Below are 17,897 nucleotides of genomic sequence, written 5' to 3' on the forward strand. Positions count from 1 at the left end.
ATATTCCTTCCTGGAAGGTAACACCCCCGCGCCCAACAATGGCAAAGCCAGCTCCTTACCCACTGACTCCGCCGTCTTGCCTTTTCCGCTGTCGCTTTCCTGGAGCCCTGGCTGTGATTGCGGGGCCTTATCCGTGCCCAGGCTCTGTTCCCCGCTCGGGCCGCCATGATCTTTGCCACTATTCTTTGCGCTTCTGCCAAAGGATCGGCGCCCACCGACATGGGCAACATCCCCCCCTTTCCTAACCATGGAAGAACTGCCGCTATTTGAGTAGCTAATTCCAGCGGCACCTGCCCACCCCCTGCTGGTGATAATACAGGGGCCGGGGCCACAGGGTTCAATACCGGAACAGTGGGGCATGATGGGGCAAAACCGGTATGACACTTGGCACTACCGGTTCAGCCGCTGGAGGCACCGGAACTGGTGCAGATACCGGGACGGCTGACCCTGGGACGTTGGGCACTAAATCAGGAGTCCCTTTTGGGATCTCTGGCACTACTGGAAGCCCAGAAGGACCACCCCCTCCAGGTGTCTCTAAAGGTTGCGCTATTTTGGGGTCCTGATTCTTCCCCTTCTTGTGTCTAACCCGCTTGGGGAGAGCCTCCAATTCCCCCCTCGGTTTTGGGGGTACTACTGTCTGCTTGGGCCTACCAGACGGCCCGCCCTGGTCCTCCACTTTCTGCCTGAGCTCAGCCAGGCTATGTCCCATTTGCTCTACCTTGCCCCATCTCCTATCCATAGTCGCCATCCTACGCATCATTGCCTCCAGCATATGCTCCATGCGAGAACGCTTAGCTCCCCGCTTACCTGCCATGCTAGGATATGACCCACACGCCTATCCCTCAATGTCCCTGCCAACCCAATTCAACCTGCTCTTTACCTGGGAAAAAACAAGCAACACAGGCTTAGCGCAATATTACGATCGCAGTATTGTATCCACTGTGCATGCCCCCCTCAATAATCAAACATGAAGGCCGGTAACACTGTAATTGCGGAGAAATGTGCGCCAAACGTACAACAATTGCAAAATATTAAACCCACAATCACCTCCGTGCACCTCCCCGAACACCAGGCTCACTTTTTCAAAAAATGTGCCCCAAAAACATGCTAATTACATCAGAGTCCCCAACCTTCACTTGTATGCCCCCAGATGTTATTATGAGGGCCACGAAAATTCAAAAAATTGGCCTGCACCCACGGGATCAGGAATAATATTATCATGCACTTGCACAGCTAATTAATCTGGCCCCACCCCCTACACAATCAAAGGTAGCGCCAAAGCAATGTTAAATGAATGGCATCGGATCCCAATCCTACCCGCAAAATAATCAGTGTGAACAAAGAAAAGGCCTGATGGAAAGAATTAACTTTGAAACCTTGCGAGTAAGAGTCTCAGCCTTTAACCATTGAACCACAGTGGCTCTTGATAATAAAAACAGCCTCCGATGCACAGGATCACCCGATATCGCGCTCCGGTCCACACAATCAGCCCCCTGGGCCCCCCCCCCTTGACGAATACCTTATCGGCGCGTGCGCGCGCCGTACACCAAACCTCACGAGCCTCTCCCGGCAACTCGCGCCGCCGCCCACCGATGCCACACAGCTGCAGTGATTCCGCCGGACTCGAGCGCCTCACACCGCTACCCAGGACGACCTCATAGACAGTCACCGCCAGGAAAGTCCTTCCTTCGTCCACGAAACACGCCGAGCCGCGACCTCCAGACCTGGAACCTCGTAGACAGTCACCGCCAGGGAAGTCCTTCCTTCAACCTGCAGCAAGAGACAAAAAACAAAAACGTGAGCAGCCTCCTAGGGCTGCGTCCGGATGCCGGGAGAGCGCGGGACAAGGAGAACGAGTCCCGCGCTCCCCGGCCTTTTATCACAGTACTGGGGGCAGAACAGTTCTAACTGGCCTGTCCCCAGCCCCCCCCATGACCCGGAAGCGCATGGGGGTCGCCGTCGCGAGCCAATCCCGGACGTAGCGGCCCACCGCGTCATGGTGACGCGGTGGCACGTGCCGCCGGGTGCACAGGCGAGGGGGGGGAGGGGGTCGGTGCCCCGCCATATTTGCGGCGGGGCCGATCCCGGCCCCGCCTTTCTCTGCTGTCTTGTGTGTTTTACTTTCTCTTTCATAATTCCCTTTCATAGAACTGTGGGAGCATGAGACTGGAAGGTTGGGAAAGCACATGAGGTCGAAGCCACACAGGTAGAACCCCTCTCAGGACTGCAAGTTCGCTCCCCCTTTAACTTTGTGTCCCCCATTCATTACACCTTTTCTTTTCTTACACTGCAACGTACACAGGTTATACTGTAAAAAGGTCGCAGATTTTATTGCACAATACATCAAGCATAGATCCACATTTCACAACCTTTATGGCTGGTCATTCACGCGCCCGGCCCCCTATTTAGACACCTAAACTGGGCTTATCTCAGCCAATTCCAATTCACGGCAGTGCTCCGGAAGACACTATGAAATGCGGGCTTCCCGGCCGGGGAGCTCGGGTCGCATTCCATTAGAATGGGGGCCGCTACCACTGCGGCATAGTGTTGTAGATAGATCTCAGGACACTTCTAGTTAGTTACATGTATGTTTATTGTAAGACACAGCTGAGCGCACACCTCGCCAGCTGACCAGACCATCAATTGACAAGAGTGAAACGCTCTGGTACAAGATAGAACACACCTAGGTATTCTGTGAGGCTAAGGAGGTAAGAACACAAAGGAATGCTAACGACCACTGTCAGCAATGTTAGATGAAGAACTAATTTACAGCACATAGCTGGGGCTAGGGGCTGAGAGTATCAAATCACTAGGAAGATGGGCATCGGGGGCCTACAAAACATACATACGGGTCACAGGTCTCTAAACTTCCCCACTCCCAGCAGTCTGATGGGGGTCGGCGTGTGGATCTTATGTGACGCGGGCACAACGCTGGGCGGCGGCACGCATGGACTTCCAGGGAATATGGCTGAGACACACGGAGGTGGAATGGATGGGACAACAAGGCATGAGGTGGGAGCAGCTACTCCCGACAATGCAAAGAAAACTACGGACCAGAGAAAGACCGGATGCGATCATTGTTCACTTGGGTGAGAACGACCTGGCGGACATAGGAAGGAGGGGATTGCTGAGCACCATGCAATCCGGTCAGAGTTGCCTTGTTCTGGGGCTCCTGCCCCGTTTTCACCTCCTGCTCTTGGTCGCCCGCTGCCTGGCCATTGGGCAACTCTTCCAATTCGAATGTAGCACCCAATACTGGCGCTGCAAATTTTCTTGGGCTTTCGCCCCGCGATTGCGTTCCCGCCGCCATGAGGGGTTCCCTCTGGGCCTCTATTGGTCCACTGCGCTTCCCGGCCCACGCCCAAGTAAGCCATGACACAGTATATGGTGCCTACTCAGACCCCCAGTGACGACCTGGCATAAGCATGAGGCTGGCAGTAGCCCTTGCCTTTGTGTACATGTCAGTGCAGCTGTGCTGACGGACAACCATTTATTAGGAGGGGGTGGAGACGGTGTCCATTGTTGCAAGCTCCAGAAGGTGGTGCAGGCTTTGTCTTCCTAGCGAGTTACCAGAGTAGTAATCACAGTTTCAGGCATGGGTAGGGCCACATGAGGTTGGGATTAAGGGGAACCAGTTGTCTCTGCTGTATGGCACAGCCAGTGTGATACCTGACATCTGCAAGTGTGCACCAAGATATACACAAAGGCGGGGGGCAGCTGCCTTGGTTTACACCCAAAGGGCATATTAGGTTGTAGTAATCACCTATACCTGCCACTTGCCTCTCCCTCCTGTGCATTCCCAACCCAAGGTTTATCCACCACAATCTTGTGACTGAGATATAAGGACAACACACGAGACAGCTTCTCGTTCCACCAGCTTTGAGCCGTATGAAGAGGTAGGTAGTCACACTGAACTATTGACTGATATGTCAGTGGGTCTTGGGACTTAAAGCCATATGTAGGTGGGCTAATACCGGTCAGTAACGGCCGAAAATCGGTAAATTTTTCGTTACCGACCGGTATTTAGCCCTTTGAGATGCAGGAGGCTGGATTGAAGGATTCGGTAATTTACTGATTCGGTATTTTAAGAAATCAGTAAAATACCGAATCGGTAAATTACCGAATCCTTAAATCCTATGTAGGGAGCACTCAAGTGAGTGCATTTTTGGTTTAAGGATTCGTTATTTACCACCAACTACAAGTTGATGGTAAATACCGAATACCTTTTCAAAAGCAATTTTGTGCTTTTTTAAAAGTGCCATGTGGCAGACATACATGCCCTTAGGGCATGTATGTGCGCCACATGTGCACACATGCACGATTCAGGGGTGCAACAGGGTGTCAATGTGCCACCCTGCCACCCTTGAATATGCTCCCCCTATTACTGATTCGGTATTTACCGAATCGGTAATAGTGAATGGCTTCCCATTCATTCTTTGGGCCTCCAGGCCCATAGGAATGAATGGGAAGGTATGCCTTATTACCGATTCGGTAAATACCGAATCGGTAATAACGAATATTACCGAATCAGTAAAATTTACCGATTTTATACCTACATTCTATTTACCGATTCTTAAATACTGAATCGGTAAAATTCGGTATTTAGGAATCGGTAAATAGAAATTACCTGCATATGGCCCTTAATCTTGTACTCTCTTCATAGTGTAACAGAGAAGAAAGTCATGACAACGTACCAATAAGCAGATGATTGACTGCAAAGTTCCATTATGTGTGAAAACTGCAGGTTTATTTTAGACTAAAGACTCAATTCCATTCAGTTCAAAAAAGTCTTTATTGCCATTAATCATCTTAAAAGACAGAACAGTCAGTATATTAAAATTAGATACAACCAAAAAGAAATACCTATATTTACATATTAAAACAGTTCCTAATACAAGATTAAATATATCCCACGCACAAGACTTTGAACACATCATAAAAAACCCATAAAAATACATAATTCCACGTAGTTCGTTCAATACCCCAAGGAGAAATATCTTAGCTACAAAATGCGAAGTGGGTCGCACACCGCTCGTCATACTAGCAAATAGCCCCATAGGATTCTGGAGAATGTAGTGACAGCGGCGGGTACACCTATGCCACGAGTAAAAAGTTTAAAATGCCATCCCTGGACACGTGTTTCGAGGTAATTGCCTCTCGTCAGCAGGTAGCAGGTACGTATGCGGGGTGCTGTAGACTGCCAAAAATTATCAGGTATAGTACCTCTCACGGCGCGCGGGTGCGGGGTCCGGGCTCGTCAACCCATAGCTCAGGGAACTTTAAATACAAAATGCGAAGTGGGTCGAACACCGCTCGTAATACTAGCAAATAGCCCCATAGGATTCTGGAGAATGTAGTGACAGCGGCGGGTACACCTATGCCACGAGTAAAAAGCTTAAAATGCCATCCCTGGACACGTGTTTCGAGGTAATTGCCTCTCGTCAGCAGGGAGCAGGTACGTATGCGGGGTGCTGTAGACTGCCAAAAATTATCAGGTATAGTACCTCTCACGGCGCGCGGGTGCGGGGTCCGGGCTCGTCAACCCATAGCTCAGGGAGCTTTAAATACAAAATGCGAAGTGGGTCGCACACCGCTCCTCATACTAGCAAATAGCCCCATAGGATTCTGGAGAATGTAGTGACAGCGGCGGGTACACCTATGCCACGAGTAAAAAGTTTAAAATGCCATCCCTGGACACGTGTTTCGAGGTAATTGCCTCTCGTCAGCAGGGAGCAGGTACGTATGCGGGGTGCTGTAGACTGCCAAAAATTATCAGGTATAGTACCTCTCACGGCGCGCGGGTGCGGGGTCCGGGCTCGTCAACCCATAGCTCAGGGAGCTTTAAATACAAAATGCGAAGTGAGTCGCACACCGCTCGTCATACTAGCAAATAGCCCCATAGGATTCTGGAGAATGTAGTGACAGCGGCGGGTACACCTATGCCACGAGTAAAAAGTTTAAAATGTCATCCCTGGACACGTGTTTCGAGGTGATTGCCTCTCGTCAGCAGGGAGCAGGTACGTATGCGGGGTGCTGTAGACTGCCAAAAATTATCAGGTATAGTACCTCTCACGGCGCGCGGGTGCGGGGTCCGTGCTCGTCAACCCATAGCTCAGGGAGCTTTAAATACAAAATGCGAAGTGGGTCGCACACCGCTCGTCATACTAGCAAATAGCCCCATAGGATTCTGGAGAATGTAGTGACAGCGGCGGGTACACCTATGCCACGAGTAAAAAGTTTAAAATGCCATCCCTGGACACGTGTTTCGAGGTAATTGCCTCTCGTCAGCAGGGAGCAGGTACGTATGCGGGGTGCTGTAGACTGCCAAAAATTATCAGGTATAGTACCTCTCACGGCGCGCGGGTGCGGGGTCCGGGCTCGTCAACCCTTAGCTATTAGGGCCCCCCATTTTTCATCCGCAACACCCATGCCCAACTCAGGAACTTAGCTACTCCTATTACTGCGATCTCATTATAGCCAGATTTCAGCAGCCTCTTAGCGGCCATCGCAGAGCTGGTTCCTAAGGACCGACATGCTGGTTTTAACCACAAGCTACGAGGTTTGTGATAGACCGGACATACAAATAGGAGATGGTCAATATCTTCAGTATGATCCGGGCAAAATCGGCACTTATCACCAATTCCTGGTTGCCACTTACATGTAAACTTCCGGAGTGGCAATGACCCAACTCTGAATTGGTGGTAAAGCTTGCGGTCTGATGGCTTTGATATAAGGTCCCAATAGCTTTCCAGGCAGGGTTCATCTTTTAGATCTAAAAAATCTCTAGACAGAATGGGGCTAGTGACAGAGGAGAACTTCCTTATTTTAATTAGCTCCCAATATGCTGCTCGATAGTATTCTTTGGAAGGAAATTCCGCCGATTCAGGGCTCTCCCAAAGTTCCCTCATCCCCATGTCAATAAGGAGAGATTTTATGCCAATCAGCCATGGGATCCTATGCAGGCGAATCAATCCCCTTACTTCAGACAAAGCCCTAGCAAAGAGATGGAGCTCTGGAGTAATCCAGAGACGTCTCCAAAAGGCCAACGGCCTATAACGGGCAGTATCCTCAATACTATGACAGCCTAAGTCAAACAGCAGTGGAGTACGGGGGGACGATTGGGGCAGGCCCACAACCGATCTCATATTTTTATTCTGGGCTGTGGACAATTGGGTCAGGTTACAAAACCCCCAGATTTCAGCACCATATAAAATAGCGGGAATAATTTTAGTCGTGTAAATTTTGACCACTGGAGCTATTGGCTTAGTTAATGATAGCCTGTGTTCCTTGGTCAATGCTCCCGCTAATTGAGTGTGTTTCAGTGCGAGGATCTTAACTTGGGGATCCCAGCTCAACTTATCGCCAAAGGTGACACCCAAATAGGTGAAGACTTTTGTCCGCTCCAGAGGTTTCCCACCCATAAAGACTCGTGCTTTAACGGGCTTGGACCCATGGAGCACCATAAACGTAGTCTTCCCTACGTTAACCACAAGCTCATGTTCGCAGCAAAATTCCTAAAAACAAGACAGAGCTAACTGCAGCCCCTGTCTCGTCTTGGATAGTATCAGCGTATCATCAGCGAACATGAGCAGGGGCACCTTTTGGCCGGCGAGCATCTGCGCGTCCGTTGGTTGGTCAACAAAATACTGCACTACCCCGTTAATAAATAGAGAAAACAGGGTTGGTGCCAGCACACACCCTTGCCGGACGCCCTTTCCTACCTCAAATTTCTTTGTAACCTCGCCCAGTTTCCCCCAACGAACCTGAGCATAAGTTGATTCGTGGAGTCTAACCACGAGGGAGACTAGCTGTTTAGGCATCCCCAGTCTCAATAGGACCTCCCCTAATTTTTCTCTTGGCACAAGGTCGAAGGCAGATTTTAGATCCACAAAGCCAGCAAAGAGCATTCCCCTACCCAAAAAGACCTCCTTCCAATATATAAGGACAAATCTAAAAGCCTGATCCAAAGTCCCCATATGACACCGGAACCCCGCCTGTAAAGGAGATAAAATGTCATTTTCAGACATCCAGCCCTGGATCCTACCCAATATTACACGTGCTGTTATCTTTTGAATAGCGTCAATTAAGCTGATTGGCCTATAATTGGCAGGAGCGGAACGATCACCCTTCTTATAGATAGGGATGATTTCCGCTCCAGACCATGATGCAGGAATTGGGGCTCCACCAGCTATCGAATTAATTAAATTTGTAATATAGGGTATCCATAAATCAAAATCCTGTCTATCCACTTGGGATAGACTTAAGAACTGACTCTACCTCTTTTGTGTTAAACAGCAGAGGGACGTCAATTTGGATTTGTTGGACAACCCCTGACCTCTCTGAAACCAGTTGGAATTGTGTTTCGAAGAAGACAACCCATTGCTGCGGTTCGACATTATTATTCGGGATTATTGACCGATGTCCATTCCCCCATTTAATAAGATCCCAGAATTGGGTCATATTCCTGCCTCTACATGCTGTCAGCAGACAACGCCAACGATCCTCATCCCATTCTTTCTTGGCGTGTCTGATAGCCGTTTTATAAGTTACTCTACACTGCTCAATAATACCATGGATCCTAGATTTAATGGCTACCACTAGAGCTTTGTGAGCTAGCCTACGCGTGTTGTTATACCACAAGTTAGGTTTATACATACTAATATTTTTAGCAGGTCCAGCGTTTATGAAAAACCTTTTTAGGCCGCTAAAGAGGTCACTATGGATTCCCCCCAACTTGGCATTTAGGACCTCCTGAGAGCCACATTCGGAAAGTTCCCTTAAAGAACCTGACACTAGAGCCCTAATTTCTGCCACGTTCTTTCCATCCATTGCTACCTTGGCCCACCGTACCCTTCTTAAATCATTCACAATAGTTACTATATTGGGGCAAGTGTCGCCTTCCATCAATACTGGACCACAAAAACTCCTATCATCAAATTTAAGAACCAAGGGGTTGTGGTCACTTTCAGGGCGACATTGCACTTCCATGTCTAAAACTAGTATCCATTTCTCCACATTCACAAGGATATAGTCGATGCGGCTTTTGGATCTACCATTATCAAATGTCACCGCACCCTTGGCATCGAACTTAGTCCTACCGTTAACCGCCCTTAGGCCTCGTTCCAGGCATAACCCTTTCATTTGAAGTGCGGCCTCAGTCCATTTTCTAATAGGCTCGAGATCCAGTTGCGGGATCCCCCAAAGTGCATCAATCTCTTCACTAAGCCTGCCATCTTCTGAATCTAGTGGTTCAAAGCAGGTATTGAAATCCCCTGCAATAATTAAATCATCATTGGGGCCAATTGGGACAAATGATTCTCTAAAGCCATTATGACCTGGGAGCACCTCCCACCAGGTTGACCCCTAGCGTAAACATTATACAAAGTTAGATCAAGGCTGCTCACTGATCTAACCCTTATGGCCAGAATATCTGGGCTATCAATGCTGACCTCCTCCACCCTTATCCCCTCAAATTGTCTCACCCAACAGGTCAGTCCACCAACTGCTCTACCCCTATGACCCCTTATTGCTGGTTTGAAGAAATTCAAATAGCCGACGTGAAAGACCCCATCAATAGACCATGTTTCCTGGAATGCCCAGATGTCTGAGTCTCCTATATAAGTTATCCAATCAGCAGACGAGACTTTTGATTCCAGCCCTGCTATATTCCAAGAGGAAATAGCCATTGAAGTTCTCAACATTGCCGGGCCACCACACCTAGAAGTTGCCTCAACAGCGTTTATACAGGGATTCAGGACTGGGGGGTCTGGTGACATAGCGGGTCCAGTAGGTAAATACTTCTCCATCTTAGTTCCCATAGGACACCCTACTGTCGGAGGGTCTATATCACTTCTCATCTCAACCCCTCTAACTAATCCCAGCCGTTCATCCATTCCCAGTCAGTCAATATCTTCGAGTGAGGATAAAACCTCATAACGATTATTGATCTGTATGGGATGGTCATTCCAGATGTCAGAATCCTGTGGTGCCCAAAAATCCCTTTTTCTATGTCTTATGTGCTGTTTATAAAAGAAGCCAAGGGGGAGCAGTCTAATCGCATCTGCAGTAAAAGGTGAGTGCCCAGCTAACTCGAAAATGTGACGGACCAAGGCAGGTGACCTAAAGCCTAGAACCACACAATCGCCTGGCATGGATTTAGTTGAATGTCCGACCCACTTTATACGTCTAGCCATTTTGAACTCATAAAATAAGTCTTCCCCAATACCAGTTTTCTTACTCAAATAGTGTAGTGCCTTATTTCTAAGGGTGGACCAATGCTGGCGTGCCCCCGGGTTGGGAGGGGATACGTTCGCTAAAATGACCGAATATGGGGTTGCTTCTGGTGGGAGGTGGAGGAAGCTGATCTTATCTGACCCGCCATCATTGCTAAGTTCCACCTGCCTCCAATTTCCCTCAGCCCCAGCAGACTGCTGCTGGGGCGCAGGCTTAGCGTTACTAACATCATAGTGAGTTGTGCCTGTAGCCCTCCCTACTGGTTGCACCTTGTCCACTATTATCTGTGCATTCACCATTGTACCCTCTTGTTCCTTATGAATTTCCCCCACTCTGATTGGGACAACCCCTCCTGTTACCCGGGGGTTTAGCTGTACAGGAATCTCTTGGGGGGAACGTAAAAGAGCTTCATCAATCTTTTTAAGCCTAATATCGATGGAGTCTAGTCTTTCCATTAAAGGGTCGATGAAGGCTACTAATTGTTCCCTTAATAGGGAGCTAAAGTCGGATTGGTTCAACAACGGGGTAGTGTTAGCAGTGGTGATGGTATCTACCATATTCCTACTTGGATTACCGGATACAAAAGCCCCGCTTGATTTGCTAGTACCTGGCAATACCTTTTGCTTGTTTAAACCACGCCCCTTCCTTTTTTTATTTGGAGGTTCCATGCCAGTGCGAGCAAGGGCCTTCTTCCCTCTAGTAGTTACCATAGCTGGGCTCCCAACACTACTCTGAGACTGTGGAGAGATCAGGTTAGGACTATTAGGCGACAAAATTAGTGGCCTCAATGGGGACCGCTCATTTGTAGGAGCAGTGTCAGAATTGGACTGAATGTTTGGCAACTGGGCATTAGGTAAGGACCCCCCCTTAAAGAAATCGGTTCGAGTGAAAGTCTACACTCGGTTGCCTCAATTTCATGAATTAAAACCGATTCGGCTCTTATTAATAAAGCATCAAGGGTCCCCACCACCCTGTCCCCCACATTCCTTTAACTCATTGCAAACAATTAATGTATTAGCCCCCAACAGCCAGCGCTGCAGTCCGATATTAATTTAATTTAACGCTTACTGTCCTTATATAAAAATAAAAGTGTCAATAGTGGATCCCTGTCTTGCCTCTTCCGCCTCCTGTCCCGCAGTATCTGCCTCTCCTGTCCCGCAGTATCCGCCAAACACACACCCACCTTTGTATTCACTTCTACGCTGCTGCCGCACCCCCCCTTGCAGTGCACACAATGCCGCCGATGAACTTTTGGCAGACTTGTGGTATATCGGGGGGAGGGTATTTAATGCCCAATAGCCCAAAGTTCAATGTTTTCTGGCATGGCACGGCAAGGAAGCAAGCAGGCTCCACAAATCCTTTCACCTTACTGCCTGCCCTGCCTTGTGCACACGTCTCCTGGCAGCTATTCACCTATATTTTACACACGGCGCAGGCAGGCAAGCGGCCCCTGCAGCTCTTACCGCCTTGCCTTGCCTTGCGCTGCGCAGCGCCGTGCAGCACGTCTCTCCGGCTGCTCTCGTTGAGCTGAGCAAATATGCAGCACGGCTGCTAACGCCGATGCCAACGGTGATGTTGCTACCTCAGGCAGGCTCGGCTCAATACCGCTCAATTCCGGCTCAATTCCTGCCCAATTCCGGTTTGGATCCGCTCAGCACAGGGACCACTTGTGGCGTCCAGCGTCTGGCGCCATTATCCTCTGTTCGCTCTTTTCGCCTGCTCCGGTCACGCCTCCCTCTGTTGGTCCTGCTCCGGTCAATAGTCAATAAATGCAGAACCACCTTGAGAAGCGCTCAGTCCCTTCCAGCATCCTCCGGATTGGTAATCAAAAGCAACAGAAATCAAAATCCAAAGCCCTGAAACCTAAATCCCAGGCCAAGGGGAAGAACAGCACAGAGGAGTCCAGGAAACTTGCCCTGTTGGAAGCAAATGAGCAGGAAGATAAAGAGATACGCCATCAGGAAAAGAGCTTGAGGTTGAACAAAAGGAAGAACAAGAGCTCTCTGCCTCAGCAGACTCATTTTCTTCTCTAAGTGCATAACCGGAACTTAGCCCATTCTCTGCTTCCCTGCTTGACCAAATTGTGTGATTCTAAGCATTCACCTTATTGCAATGTGTATGTTTTTCTTGTTTTATTACAATAGATAGCACCTTGAAATACATCAGTCCAGGATGTGCGCTGTACAGAAATCTCTCTTGTATATGTTTTAGTAGAATTACTGTTGTTCCATTCCATCTGTAATAACAACCTAGGACACAAATAGAGGAGACGAGAACTGACTTGCCTCTTGGTTCACTTTTGACAATGCTATCAGAGTGTTCGGGGACATAATTGTTTCCAAGTTCATGTTTCGAAACTCACATTTCCAAAAAATGCCACTCAATGGATTATACAATGTAATGCTCTAAAGTGAAATTGGCATGTAAAATCTTTATCCTAATTTTAGATGCCATTTGTTGCAATATTTGGCTGCCAAAGATGTCATCAGTTCTCCTTGAGTTAGCACTCTTACAGGCAAGCGTGGCCCTCGGCTTGAATCTGACTTGAGTCTCCTTGTTAATTTGCTTGCTCGCCCACCTCCAGTGCATAGTCTTCACACTTCATTGTGCTTGTATTTTGGTTGCTTCAGTTTTGCGACATTATTGTCAATACCTGCTGTGAGAGTCATCTTCAACAAAGAATGTCTGTTCTGCAGCAGAAGGTACTTTTGAAAGGGAACAGCCTCTAAACAAACTGGTTCCAAACCCTGCCAGTGGAATTACCACCCCCTATCTGGAGAGGGACTTAAACTACCCCAAGGGGTTCCAGTTTCTTCATGAGCAAGAGAGGATCTTCTCCGCAGAGAACTCAAAAATCTACTGAGATCCAGGGTTGGTGTCCTTGACAGTCAGTCTCCCAGAGGTGAGGGAACATCACCTGAAGTCTGCGTCATCTTGCTGGAAGAGCTGTGGGTCTGCCTGAGGCCTAGGACTCTGCCTGGCTGGCTGAGAGAAGGAAAGGAGTGCTTGAACCCACAGGGAGGCTAATGCCCAAGGAGGCAATGCCCCGCTCCTGTGGCCGGAGCATGGGACAGCCCAGAAGAAGGCACTGAAGAAAGGGAGTGTAAATGGAACTGAATACGTTTAGAGTGGGTCTCCCAGCCTCCTGTAAGGTCCCTGGCCACGCTTTGTTCTGCAGAAGTTTAGGGCCAGGCTTGTATAAGGCTCTGTGCATATAGCACAATAGTTTGAACTTAGCTCTTTGGCACATGGGCAGCCTCCAAGCTTTCGGATGCCGAACTGTACTTATTCTTGTTACAAACCAGCATGGCTGCTGCATTTTGCGTCACCTGCAATCGAGAGAATAAGTAGTCAGCCATACCGACATATTACACGTTCCCATAGTCCTGTCTGCTAGTTATTAAGGCCTGGACAATGGTTGCATCTGCAGTGGGAGATGAATCAGTCATGACATAGGGATGCAATCCAGCGTCCGATGTTCTCTGTCATTCTCATGCTACTGCAGTCTGTCTCTGATATACAGGTAACTCCGAAATCTACTGCTGGGCTGCAACACAAATCACATGCAGTCTGGCTCTGAACCACAGCATAGGACTGTATCTGGAAAATACACCAGTGCAGACTGTCTAGGAAGTCTTTCTGTTGGTCACACAGCTCACACTACAGTGTCCTTGGTACATGGATATCCCTACATCTCTACAGCCTGTTTCTGGGACAAAGATTTATAGCTGGGACAACGGAGGATGTGTGAAAAAAGTGCAATGACGTGGCCAGCGGAAGTTGCTTCATAGCACTTTTTTGTTGTTGCTATTTCTGGGAGAGGGCAACACAGAGAGAGGTCTATAAGGAGTGGTCAACACAATGAGGTAACAACAGAGAAGCAATAAAAAAGTAACTTCATCTTCACGAGCAGTGGAAGGACACCAATGAAGTCGTTAACCAGTACTTGGCCAATGCTCCATCAAAGGAATGAAGACACAAAGGGGAAGGGAAGTCTGCACATGTTGACCAATGAGAAGCAAGATAATGAGAGAGACGATGAAGCCAACCAATGGTAAGTAAAGGGTGGGCTAAAAACTATTTTTAGAGGGTTTTTTAAAACAATAGATTGTTTCCAAACAACAGCGCAAGTGTATTGCACAGTGCCTGCATCTTTCAGCAACAATTGCTGCTAACATGAGTCCAAATTCACTTTCACACACCTATGGGAGAATGGACTACAATGGCAATGGTGGCTTGGAGAAGACCAGGGAAGTCACACACAGCGTCAATCGAGTGCCTTTTTAAGTCTCGCTTGGCGAAAGCAGCGCATGCGCTGCTCTCGCCATTGCGAGTACCTTTTGGAATCAATTCTGCCGAGGGCTTTCATGCACGCGTCTGCATGGACAAAGATGGCTGCTCTCGCCATTTGTCCATTGTAAACAGCATGCGCATGTCCGTAGGGACTGTGGACAGTCCCACGCCATTTTTTTGCCATAGCAACGAAAATGCCGCTTTGCCTGTGCTTTTAATTAGCGTCACTTTCGCGGTCGCTTTCACTTTTGCAGCCGCTTGTTTTAATTGGCGCTTTTGAAACCAACATTTTTTTATTCACCAGTCCTAGTAGTGTACGCCATCTTGGATCGATAAATAAAAAAATTAAAGTAAATGCTGCCCATGTCATTTGCTGGCAGGCATTTACCTTCCTATGAAGGCACAATTCAGGAGAATGATACTGCCGCTATTTTGTCTTTTTATTATATTTTATTTTGACGGTGCAGAACAGCATCCTTACGCTGTAAACAGCGCTGCCAAAAGCAACTGTTCCCATACGCGAGACCTATTGATTTTTGCACATGATGATTAGTAGACCCGTCTTGCAAACTGTATGGACAGCAGCGCTTTACCTAAGCTGCAGGCCCTGGTGCCTGCCGCAGCTGAAGAGTTTGTTATAGCCGTGGTCTGTCACTCACTATAGGATCGGAAAACATCTGCGCGCCAAAAACCCTGTCTGTACACAAACACGGCCAGGACACACCTGGAGATGGCGACCCTAATGCGACCCCTCAGAGGTGTTACCGGACACACCGGAAACATTTTCAGTGGCAGAGTTGAGCTCTACAAGGGGAAACTGCTGCGGAGTAATGACGTCGTCACTCGCAAACTTTGTGTTGGTTCCAGACAAGGTCCCAGCACGATGTACTTTCCAAAACCTAATTAGGAGGCAGATGTTAGCACCTGGCCTTGTTTTTGTTTGTTTACCCACAGGCTCCACCTCGCCCGCTCCTTGCAGCGGTCTCTGGGCATTCCCAGCGCACATATAAAGAAGTGTGTTCACGGAGCGAATGTGGTGGTGCGAGGCATCCAAGGGCACCCAGACCCAGGCCCTCCTCCGTGCCCAGGAGGGGTTATACTCTGGTCTCTGCAGTGGGTAAAGCTCCCACATGCACCGTGATGTGCAGAGGCTGATGCTCTCAGGGGCACCCCTGTCACCATTACTGTGATCTGAAGTTTCAGTCTCCGCAGACACCCCGTTGCCGAAGCAGAGATGGCATTAAAAACAAACGCATCTTGGTGTTTCACATGAGCCAAAGTTCTGCAAAATGGACATACTGCAAGGGAAAAGTTGCTTCCCTGTCATTTGGCTGCTGGCACTAACTGACCAATTAGATGCACGAATAAAAATAGAAACGTGATGTGCAGTAGGTAACAGAGTCAATAGGCATCCTGGCCCTTGGCTAGTGTTTCCTCGAGTTAACTCTATAAAAGCCTTAATTTGCTTCTTCTGTGACTTGGTTCATAATGCTTCCCAAATGACATTGACACCACAAGTGATCCCCCGTGTGCCCCATCTGAGGCCCTGAAGCCACCAACTTGTGTGGTGGTGATAAACTGCCAATGACCCCATAAATGCCTCTCAATTCCAGTACTATTTGAAGGCCATTCGAGGCAATTGCCTCTCATCTGCAAGACTGGGCATCACAAGCGATGCATTAAAAAAAATTAAAAAAATTTGCAGCAGAGTGAAATCCGCGAATCTCCAGCACCAGAACACTTATTGCCTAGTTCGACGTTTAAGTTGCAGTCCTCAATTTAGAGGAGGAAACAAAAAAGTAAATGAAAAAAAAATAGGACCTCGCAAGATTTTCATACCCGAGATGAGGCAGTTTACAAAGTCGAGTAAATCAGCAGATTTTTTAATCTATCACTAGGAAACCTAGAATAAACACTTTATTTCACAAGCGCTTGTATTTTCACCACACTCATTCACTATTCACACTGGCTGTACTATCAGTGGTTCTCTTTCACACCTGCTGCATGACAAGAACCTACTTGTTAGGTTTGCCAGCGTGGCAGGTACAAATAAAGGAGTCGACACAGTGTGCTTTGTTTCTGGCCACAAGGTCAGGGCCACTGGCCTTTTATTATCACCTCTGTGTACGTCATGGCCAATAGCATTCAGGCTACACGTGGCGGGGTCACCCACTAAAATACCCATCCTCATTTTGTATGTTGGGATGTTCCATCCCCAACACAACATTCCTCCTTCACCCAAACAAAACAAAAACAAGCATTGGCATAGCCAATAGGTCTGGCCTTTGGGACCTTATAAGTGTTTAGTTATCCAGCACAATATCCTTGGTGCAACAACATCAAATGTTGCATGGCTAAACACGTATAAGGTCCCAAAGGCGAGACCTATTGGCTATGGCAATGGTTGTTTTTTATGAGCTCCATAATACAGAATGCTGGGTTCTCTACATGCATCAGACTTCAGAGCGTAACACCCATGAAAAAAGAACAGTATTGGTAAATAGTTTCCAGTGCTATAAGGGGAGTTTGGGGTTGAACAATGTTGTGCTCTCTTCACGTACAGTGGTGCCGAGCGAGTTGTACAGGTAAACTATTGGCTTTATGTAATGTGACTGTTGCTCTTATAAAGCGCTCCAATACTTTTGGGTCGAGTTCTTGTTATATAAACTACAAACTTCACAAAGGATTTTCTGCAGCTGGACATGCAAAAAAGATAAATGCCCAGCGTTTTAAAAGAACAGTCTTACTGTGCAGCAGCTACAGGAAAAGCGTCTTGCTGCTACAGGAGGAGCATCTCATCTGCTGTGTCCTGCTTGTTCTTCCAACAAATTGTTAGGGGCAATGGCCAGCTGATATCCCAGCAACAACAGCAGCTTTCTGCCTCAGACGCTCTGCAAACAGAAGGATTCTTTACTCTCCTTGATTCCCCTCCAGCCTTCCCTTCCCCAGTTTCTTCTCTGCCACAAACATAGCCCCTACGGCCATCCTGGCGTTGACTGAGGCCCCCATCACAGTGAGCATGTGCGGGCCATTTTGGAATGGTCCAGGAACAATGTACACAGTATAGTTTGATTGAAACCGCACATGGACATGTTTGTTTTGTGGGGGGAAGGGGTTTACAATCTGGCATATGTAGTTATGTTCTGTGTGATTGAAATCCCATAGAATCTGTATCAAAACCCAGTGCTTGATTGAGCATACTTTATGTAGAATTACATTTTGCTATGTTAAAAGTGCTTCTTTTTTTCTACAAAGAAAAGGACTGGACTGGACAACATTTATTGTCTATGATGAATAACAGTTTGAGTTCTGGGTCTCTTATACCCCGTTAGACATGTCAGCCTTAGGGTGGGCTTTTCCCAAACTTTTTG

The sequence above is a fragment of the Triturus cristatus genome, chromosome 4_2 (assembly GCF_964204655.1).
Source record: "Triturus cristatus chromosome 4_2, aTriCri1.1, whole genome shotgun sequence".
NCBI classification, from domain to species: Eukaryota; Metazoa; Chordata; class Amphibia; order Caudata; family Salamandridae; genus Triturus; species Triturus cristatus.